This window comes from Aquarana catesbeiana, linkage group LG03, assembly GCF_042186555.1.
Source record: "Aquarana catesbeiana isolate 2022-GZ linkage group LG03, ASM4218655v1, whole genome shotgun sequence".
In the NCBI taxonomy this organism is placed as follows: domain Eukaryota; kingdom Metazoa; phylum Chordata; class Amphibia; order Anura; family Ranidae; genus Aquarana; species Aquarana catesbeiana.
Window position 1 is genome coordinate 317,846,528 of NC_133326.1, and position 9,389 is coordinate 317,855,916.

Consider the following 9,389-nt stretch of genomic DNA (forward strand, 5'->3'; position numbering starts at 1 on the left):
CCTACCTGGCCTGCCTGACTCTGCCTACCTCTGCTGTGACCCGTTGCTGAACTCCTGCTTGTCCTACTAACTCTGCTGTTTTGCCTATTGTACTCATCTGCCTGATCACCTGCCAACCCGGACTGTCTGACCCTGCCTTCTGCCTACTGCCTTGTGTTGCTGTGTTCCCAGCCTTCTCATCCAGCTCCAGGTGCCACTGTTCCTGCATCTACTGTCTTTAGCTTGCTGATCCACTTCTGCCTGCTGTCATCCGCAGTCCAGCCATTCCTGGAGGATCTCTACTCCGTTCCTGTGCCGGCCGCTGCAACTTCCATCATGCACTCCTACCCACTGTGCTCACAAGACCACTATTCCCACTCCAGTGGCTCCTGAACCAGTGTTGTAAGAGGTTTCTTCTCCTACAAGTTGGGCTCAACTATCAGGTACCTAACAGTAATTGTAAAGCGCACATAGTGTTACAGGTTTGAAAAACAGATGACTAATTAAGGAAATATATTAGGGTCCTCCAGGTTGTGTTTTCTTGTGAACATTTTAAAGGTGAAGGTAACATTCCATAAAGTTATTTCCAGGAGGTAGCAACCTTTTGTCATTTACAAATATGTGACCTGAGTTATGGTTATGCAATGCTTTCACTGTGTTGCTTTTCACAGGTGGAGCCCATACTGGAATGCCACTGTAAGAATTTTCAATATCTGAAATACCCCTATTTTGCTATAGGGCACAGGACAGAATGAGAAAAAGATCACAGACTATTATCTCCTGGCCTAGTAATTCTCTGAAATACTGTCTACTAAACAATACTTGTATTTTAAAATGTCCTAAATGCTTTTATATTCTTGGGCAAGCAAGTCATGCTTGCAAATATAGGAGTTTATGTAGGAAAAGTACACTAACAGGGACATTTCTTGATTTCTTTTGCTGCCTATTGTCAAGAATCCTGAACTGTTGCTGTAACACTGTTTACATACATTAGACAAATAATATTTTATTTCTTCCTTTTCTCACCTTTTGTGCTTTGAGTACCGTAGTGGGAGTTCTGCAAGTTCTTTTTTTCCGCCTGTTTACTTCTCAATTCATCTGCAAACACATGCAACAGGCAACAGGGCTGCAAAGCTTTTTTATTTATGAAGTGAAGGTTGGGGATGCTTACTTTCCACAGCTTCCTTCAATCTGCCCCCTCATTGCAAAATAATTGCTACATGCTTGCTGACCCAGGACTAAAGGCATGCACTATATAAAAATCATAAGGTTACGATTCCTGGTATTATAGACAGTGATTCATTCATGTTTGAGGAGAAAAATAAGATTTCATTGTAATCACAAAGCAACATAATATTAGTGGGTTGTGATCTGCAGAGACTTGTGAGCACTAGCTACTCATGGGATGGTATTTATTATATGAAGATTTTTTTGGCATGTAGCTATGTAGCCACACAATTTTTTATATATATATAGATATAGATATATATAGATATATATATATATATATATATATATATATATATATATATATATATAGATATATATATATAGATATATAGATATATACACATACACACAGGGCTCAAAATTTCCAGTCCTGAGCCACTAGCCAGGCCTTAAGAGTTACTCGCCACCAGTTGCCCCACCCAACTCCTACCATCCCCTGCCTCTAAGTCCGCCCCTAAACAAGCCCTCGTAAATTATCTCATGAAATTACACTGTTAAATGTTTTATGCAGAATCAAGTTCCAAAAATAAATATTAACAAGTTTAAAAATATTAACATAAAGCATATCAGTGCCCATCAGTGCAGCCCCATCAGTGCAATGTATCAGTGCCCATCAGTGTAGAGTATCAGTGCAGCATATCATTGCCCATCAGTGCAGCCTATCGATGCCCATCAGTGCAGTATACAAGTGCCCACCAGTGCAGCATACCAATGCCCACCAGTTCAGCATACCAGTGTCTATTAGTGCAGCCTATCAGTGCCCATCAGTGCAGCATACCATTACCCACCAGTGCAGCGTATAATGCAGTCTCTCATTGCCCATAAGTGCAGCCTTGTTATTGCCCATATGTGCAGCCTATCATTGCCCAAAAGTGCAGCCTCATCAGTCATCTGTGCCCAGCAATGCACCAGGGAGGAATTGTGAGGATGACACAGAGCAGTATCTCCGGCTGAGATGTGGCTTGCATATGAGTAGCCCCCCTCCGGGCCGCTCTGATGGCCGCACTGCTTCTGCCAGAAGTGATCAGCCAGGAAAATGTCAGCCTGGTCAGCCCCTGCTCCTCACTCACCCTCCGCTAAATTCCACCCGCAAAATACGAGCAGGTGAGTGGAATTTTTGAGGGCTGTGTATATATATATATATATATATATAATAGGATTTTTAAATACAGCTTACCTGTAAAATCCTTTTCTTGAGAGTATATCACGGGACACAGAGTATTCATTACATAGTGGGTTAGATAGGCACCATCGGTGATTGGACACTGGTTAACCCCAATTAAGGAGAATTCCTCCCCTATATAACCCCTCCCATACGAGGAGGACATCAGTTTTGTAGCAAAGCAATAGGTAACCACGTAAAACCCATAGAAGGGCGGGAGCTCTGTGTCCGGTGATGTACTCTCAAGAAAAGGATTTTACAGGTAAGCTGTATTTAAAAATCCTATTTTCTTGATCATACATCACGGGACACAGAATATTCATTACATAGTGGAATGTCCCAAAGCAATGCTCATTTGAGGGGAGGGAGACACAGATCGGAAAATAGACCGCAAACGGACCAGAGGAACTAAACTCCAGCCTGCAGTACACTGCGCCCGAAGGCGGTATCCTCTTACCCTCTTACATCCACCTGATAGAATCTGGTGAATGTATGGACTGAAGACCAAGTCGCAGCCTTACAGATCTGAGCCATGGAGGCCTGGTGATGCACTGCCCAAGAAGCACTAACAGCCCTAGTTGAGTGCGCTTTCACATGAAAAGGAGGAGTCTTCCTCTTTATATCATAAGCCTGAAAAATAACCTGTCTAATCCATCTAGAAAGAGTGGATTTCAACGCTGCTTGGCCTTTCTTATGGCCATCCGGCAGAATAAACAAACAATCAGCTCTCCGTATCTGAGCGGCTGCCTGCAGATAGACACTGACTGCTCTAACCACATCAAGAGTGTGCAAAGATTCTTCCTCCGCGGACTGCGGATCTGGAAAAAAGGATGGTAGGATTACATCTTGATTCAAATGGAATCCTGAAACCACCTTAGGTAAAAAGGAACGATTAGGACGCATAACAATCCTGTCCTTGTGAATAATTAAATATGGCTCTTTACAAGAAAAAGCTGCCAATTCTGATACTCTCCTAGCAGAGGATATGGCTATCAAGAAGACTAATTTTTTAGTCAAAAGCGCTAAAGGAGCCAGGTGCAGTGGCTCAAAGGGTTGTCCCTGTAAAGCCGACAACACCAAATTCAAATCCCATGGGCATACTGGAGGTTTGACTGGCGGATTCAACCGCAGTGCCCCCTGAATAAAGGCCAGGACAAGGGAATGTGAAGCAATTGGCTTCTGAAAAAATACAGACAAAGCCAAAATTTGGACTTTGATAGTGCTCAAAGCCAATCTCATTTCTAGGCCTCACTGAAGAAAGGTCAAGATTCTGCTAATCATATACCTTCTAGGATGCCATCCCCTGGGTTCACACCAGGAAACATATGCCTTCCAGATTTGTAGTAAATAAGCCTGGAGGCCGGCTTTCTGGCATTGACTAGAGTGGAAAGGACTGACTCCGAGAGCCCACGGTCTTTTAAAATGTGGGTCTCAGCAGCCAAGCCGTCAAATTTAGACTTCGTAAAGCAGGGTGGCAAATTGGACCCTGTGTGAGCAGATCTGGCTGGAATGGGAGGACCCAAGGCCTGCCCACTGCCATCTTTATGATCTCTGCATACCAAGGTCCTCTGGGCCAAGCCGGGGCTACTGAAAGGACCGACTTTGCTTCCCTTTTGACCCTTCCCAGGAACCGCGGAAGAAGTGGGTTCGGAGGGAAGGCATACATTAGATTGTACTGATCCCATGGGATTTTCAGAGCATCTGACCCCTGAGCAAGTACATCCCTTGTTCTGGACACAAATTTGTCCAGCTTCCTGTTGAATCTGGACGCGAATAGATCCACATCTGGTGTTCCCCACCTTTGACATATGGTCTGGAATATGTCGGGGTGTAGGGACCATTCTCCTGGGCATAATTGCCGGTGGCTTAAGAAATCCGCTTGCCAATTTTTCACTCCTGGGATGAATACCGCAGACAGGCAGGGAACATGGCTTTCTGCCCATGCAAGAATGCGATTCACCTCCCTCTGGGCATCCAGACTTCTGGTGCCTCCTTGGTGATTGATGTAAGCCACAGCCGTGGCATTGTCGGATTGTCGAATAGGATGACCCTGTAGCCTGTAAGACCAGTTCATGAGGGCCAAGTAAATTGCCCGAACTTCTAGAATATTGATGGGCAAGCGTCTCTCGGTTGCAGACCATCTTCCCTGCGTGCATGTTTCTTCCAGAACTGCTCCCCAGCCTGTCAGACTGGCATCTGTGGTTACGATCTTCCATTGTAGTGGAAGAAAGGCTTTGCCTTTCAAAAGATTTTTGGTTCGTAACCACCAATTGAGGCTTTTGCGTATCCCTGGGGATAGGCACATCGGAAGATCCAAGGCATGAGTCTTTTTGTTCCAAGCTGTGAGAATGCTTCTCTGCAGGGGCCTTGAGTGAAACTGGGCAAATGGAACGGCCTCGAAAGTGGCAACCATATTTCCTAACAGTCTCATACATAGCCGAATGGATGGACTCTTTTTGCTTAATACTAAGCGGACTAGAGCTCTTACGGCCTTGACCTTTGGCTCTGGTAGAAACACCCTTCCTTGAGCGGTGTCTATGATCATGCCTAGATACTCCAACCTTGTTGAAGGTTGCAAAGAAGACTTTTCTAGGTTGATTATCCAGCCTAGTCTTTCCAAATGTCTTACTGTCTTGAATACAGCGCGGTTCAGGTGTGCCACCGATTGCTCTATGAGTAGCAAATCGTCTAGATAAGCTACCACAGTTATGCCCTGAAGAAAGGGTCCAGTATTTTTGTAAAAATTCGAGCTGTAGCGAGACCGAAAGGAAGGGCCACAAACTGGAAATGGCGCTGGTCTACCGCGAACCTTAGATATCTTTGGTGAGCGGGAAAAATCGGCACATGAAGATATGCATCCTAGATATCGATTGATGTCATAAATTCTCCCCCCTGCAGGGTGGAGACCACCGAACTAATTGACTGCATTCGGAAGGATCGAATGTGTAGAAACTGATTCAGATCCTTTAGATCTAGGATGGGTCTGACATCTCCATTTGGCTTTGGAACGGTGAAGAGATTCGAGTAGAACCCTGAACCCTGATCTTTTGGGTTCATTTCTACTATCACTCCCTGGGATAGTAAGCGATCTAAGGCCAGTAGTAGCGGTTCTCGCTTTACTGGATCTTTGGTAACTCTTGACCTTATGAAACGAGCTGGTGGAAGCTCTAGGAACTCTATTTTGTAACCTAGAGATACTGAAGAGACCACCCACTTGTCTTGAACCTCTACCCGCCAGGCTCCTGCAAACTGTAGGAGCCTTCCCCCCACTCGGCCGAGTGGGGGCGCCCCTTCACAGGGATGTTTTGGGGCTCTGCTTTGCAGGCTTTCATCCCCAAGCCTTTTTCTGCCCTTGGGTGTGACCCTGGGCCATTCCTCTGAAAGTAGATTGGGAAGGCCGTCGCCACTGCTTAGAGCCTGATGTTCCAGGGGAAGGGGAAAGAGACCGTTTGAATGGTGGACGTTTACTCCTCTTAACTGGTAGGAGTGTAGATTTACCACCTGTAATTTTTTGGATAAAATTATCTAGGTCATCCCTAAATAGGCGTTCCCCTTTGAATGGGAAGCCAGCTAAATATCTTTTGCATGAAAGCTCTGCTGCCCAACTTTTAAGCCAAAGGGACCTGCGCGTGTGTACCAACAGGAGAGACAAACGAGATGCTTGCTGGGCAGAATCCAGAATGGCATCAATCATAAAACACAGCACCTGTGGAAGGTCTGCATAGTTCTCCACTTCCTCACTGGGAAGGAGGCCAAGCATCTGCTTAACCTGTTCCTTGAGGAACTGACACAAACCCACAGTTGCGACTGTAGGTTTGACTACAGCGCCAGCCATGGAGAAGGAGGCTTTTAATAAAGTTTCCAGCTTTTTATCAGTTGGATCTTTAAACACCTGAGCATTGTCCAAGGGACGGGTCAGGTTTTTATTCACACAAGAGACAGCCGCATCCACGGATGGGACCTCCCACTTCTTGGTGAAGCTTTCCTCCAGAGGATAAAGCATAGAAAACCTTTTAGGAGGAGTAAACAGTTTATCGGGATGTCCCCAGTCCTCATACAACAATTTATCCATTAAAGGATGAATTGGAAAGGAAAACGCAGTCTGTGGGATCTTTCTGACTCCCAGGGAAGAAACAGAGGATGTAGCGGCCTCAGCAGAGGGCATTTTAAATGTGGAACGCACTAGTTCAGTACAATACTGAACCTGCTTGTTGAGTGCCTGAGAGGAAGAAGCTCTCTCCTCTTCCTCTGAATCCTCAGACTGCTCTTGATCCCTATCTCTGGATAGGGATCTCTCCTCATTGTCAGAAGAATCATCTGAAAGAGAAAGTGCAGCAGAGGGAGGGGATCTACCCCTTTTTCTGCTATCTTTTAAGGAAGCTGAAATAAAATTCATAATTCTTCCCTCAAAACCCTCCAATGTAGCCCTAAGGGAATCCTCTGTGACATACGCTGGGGCTGTAACATTAGGAGAGGCTGCAAAACCTGACAGGGGCACTGACTCATCCCGTGAGGCTGGCTCCAGTCTTGCAGGGGGGGATGGTAATCTGCAGGCATCTTTAAGACCCCTAGACACAGGTGGTGACTTTTTTGTGCCTTTGTTACCTCCCCCCGAGACCCTCTTACGAAGAGACATAGTCCCAAGCTACAAATCAGAGGTACTAGTACATATGCAATCACTGTTGTGCTAAAAGTCTCACAATATACATATATGCTTAATACTGCACAACCTGATGCCGATTAGGTGTCTTAGGTTAGCCTGGATCTGACCACTTTAAGATGCTCACTGCCCAAACTCTGTGTCCATCTGTTTACAGAGCTCTGAACGCTCTGGGCTTTTAAATTAGCCACCTGGCGTCTGTACACCTGCAGTGGAGGAAGGGAACGATTGGACACCAGCTTCAGTGAGTGTTTCTGAAAAGCACGTAAGTTTGCTCCTTACTCCCTCTAGTGGTGGAAATCAGGTAAGACATGAACTACTCAATGAAAACAATCCACTTGTAATATAAATATATATATAGGATTAACTTCTCTTACCTGTCCCCGCCGCAGGAACTGCTGAGAATAGACAGTTTCCAGCCTTCACCCATCACGGCGGGTAGCGTTGTGCCAACCTTCAGGGTTTTTTGGGTTCCTACTCAGAGAAACCTCTTTACCTGGACCTGTAAGAGACTCTGCCAGAAACTTTCGTGCCACTGTTTTAATAGTACACCAAGCCTGGTTTTCTCAGAGCCCAGTCCTCCAAAGAGAGACTTACAGGCAAAACCTCACTTCTTCGGATGATAAAGCCCGGGTACCATACCATCTTGGGAGTCAAAATATCGGCCCGAGATATGGATCCGGTCAGCATAGCCCTTTAAGCCCCCGCAGGGACCAAACTGGAGCTTTCTTCACAGAACATGTTTTACGTGACCAACCACCTTAGACACTGGTGAAAAAACTGAGGTCCTCCCCCTATGGGAGGGGTTATATAGGGGAGGAATTCTCCTTAATTGGGGTTAACCAGTGTCCAATCACCGATGGTGCCTATCTAACCCACTATGTAATGAATACTCTGTGTCCCGTGATGTATGATCAAGAAATATATAGATATAATATATATAGTCGTGGCCCTATGACCGAGACAAATGTGGATCACATAAACACGCGACAAGACTTACAACATAACATAGACCTGAGTGCGCCTTGGTCGTCTGGTCGGTATGCCAAGAAAATGGGAAATACCCAAGATAAGTAATGGATAATTATGGAGAAGAATGTGCTGAGAAGTCCCCTGAAAAAGGGGATGGGAGGGAGGGTATCGCGCACTGGGACCGACAAAGAGCATGGGCGAGTGGTCTGCTTAAATACCCCATAAATTCCCATAAATTCAGGCCACCATGCTGGCCTTCTTTTTTTATGGTCATGGCCCTATGACCGAGACAAATGTGGATCACGTAAACACGCGACAAGACTTAAAACATAACATAGACCTGAGGTGTGCCTTGGTTGTCTGGTCAGTATGCCAAGAGAAGGGGGAAAAAATATCCAGGTAGGAAGTAATTCTTTATTGACACTTTCATTATTGAGCAAGCTCGGTAAAGGCTTGTGCCATTTCAACCTGTGGATTTGGAATGTATCTAGCGAAGCAGGCGGATTTCCATCTGCCTAATTTCTTGATCACATGGTCTGGTACTCCGTGTTGAGATGCAGCAGAGGCTGCACCAATTCAGAAGGAATGTCCAGAGTACCGACTGGTGTCAAGGCCCAAGTTGACCAGTAGAATCCTGATGTGAGATGAATTATATAACATCTTCCCGCCTAACTTTTTTCCCCCCACCCTTCACTCTTGTACTTGGCCGGATGCCAAATACAGAGACACATGCACGAGAATGAGACGCATTGAAGATCTTAAAATCTCAGCCAATCAACAGTGGTGGGATGTTTTCTTTTTAAAACAATATTTTCAGACCAAGATTTCACCACAAGGACTTTGGGTTCTCAAGGGTTGTTCATTTTTGGATGCAGACCTCCACACAAAATAGGACGGGGTTGCCGAGTTCTGCTCCCATAAAAGGATTTAAATTCTAACAACACATAGAGATAGACGTTATAAGATTCTTTGTGACAAACTTGAAAGCAATATTGGGGATTTGCATTCCTCCTATCACCACTCACCTATGGAATGGCTAAAAACTTTTAAATTACACAACAAAAAGAGCAACTATACCCATAAAAAAAGTATTTAATTGGAAAAGAAAATCATCCCCCCCCTCCCCCACTTATTCCATCAATCCCCCATTCCATTCCCAAGACTTACCCCACCCCCACAGAACCCACTCTACTAACCCCCCTCCTGGTCATCCTACCCCTCTTCCCCATCACCCTCCCACTATTATCAGACCACTTATAATGTTACCCTCCCCCTCTGTCTCCACATCCATCTCCACCCAGCTAGATTCTGAAGTACCTGGAATATCTAGTACCCCTCCAGTGGTTACTTCTCCTAAAATAAAAAATACCTCTTCTAAAATAAATC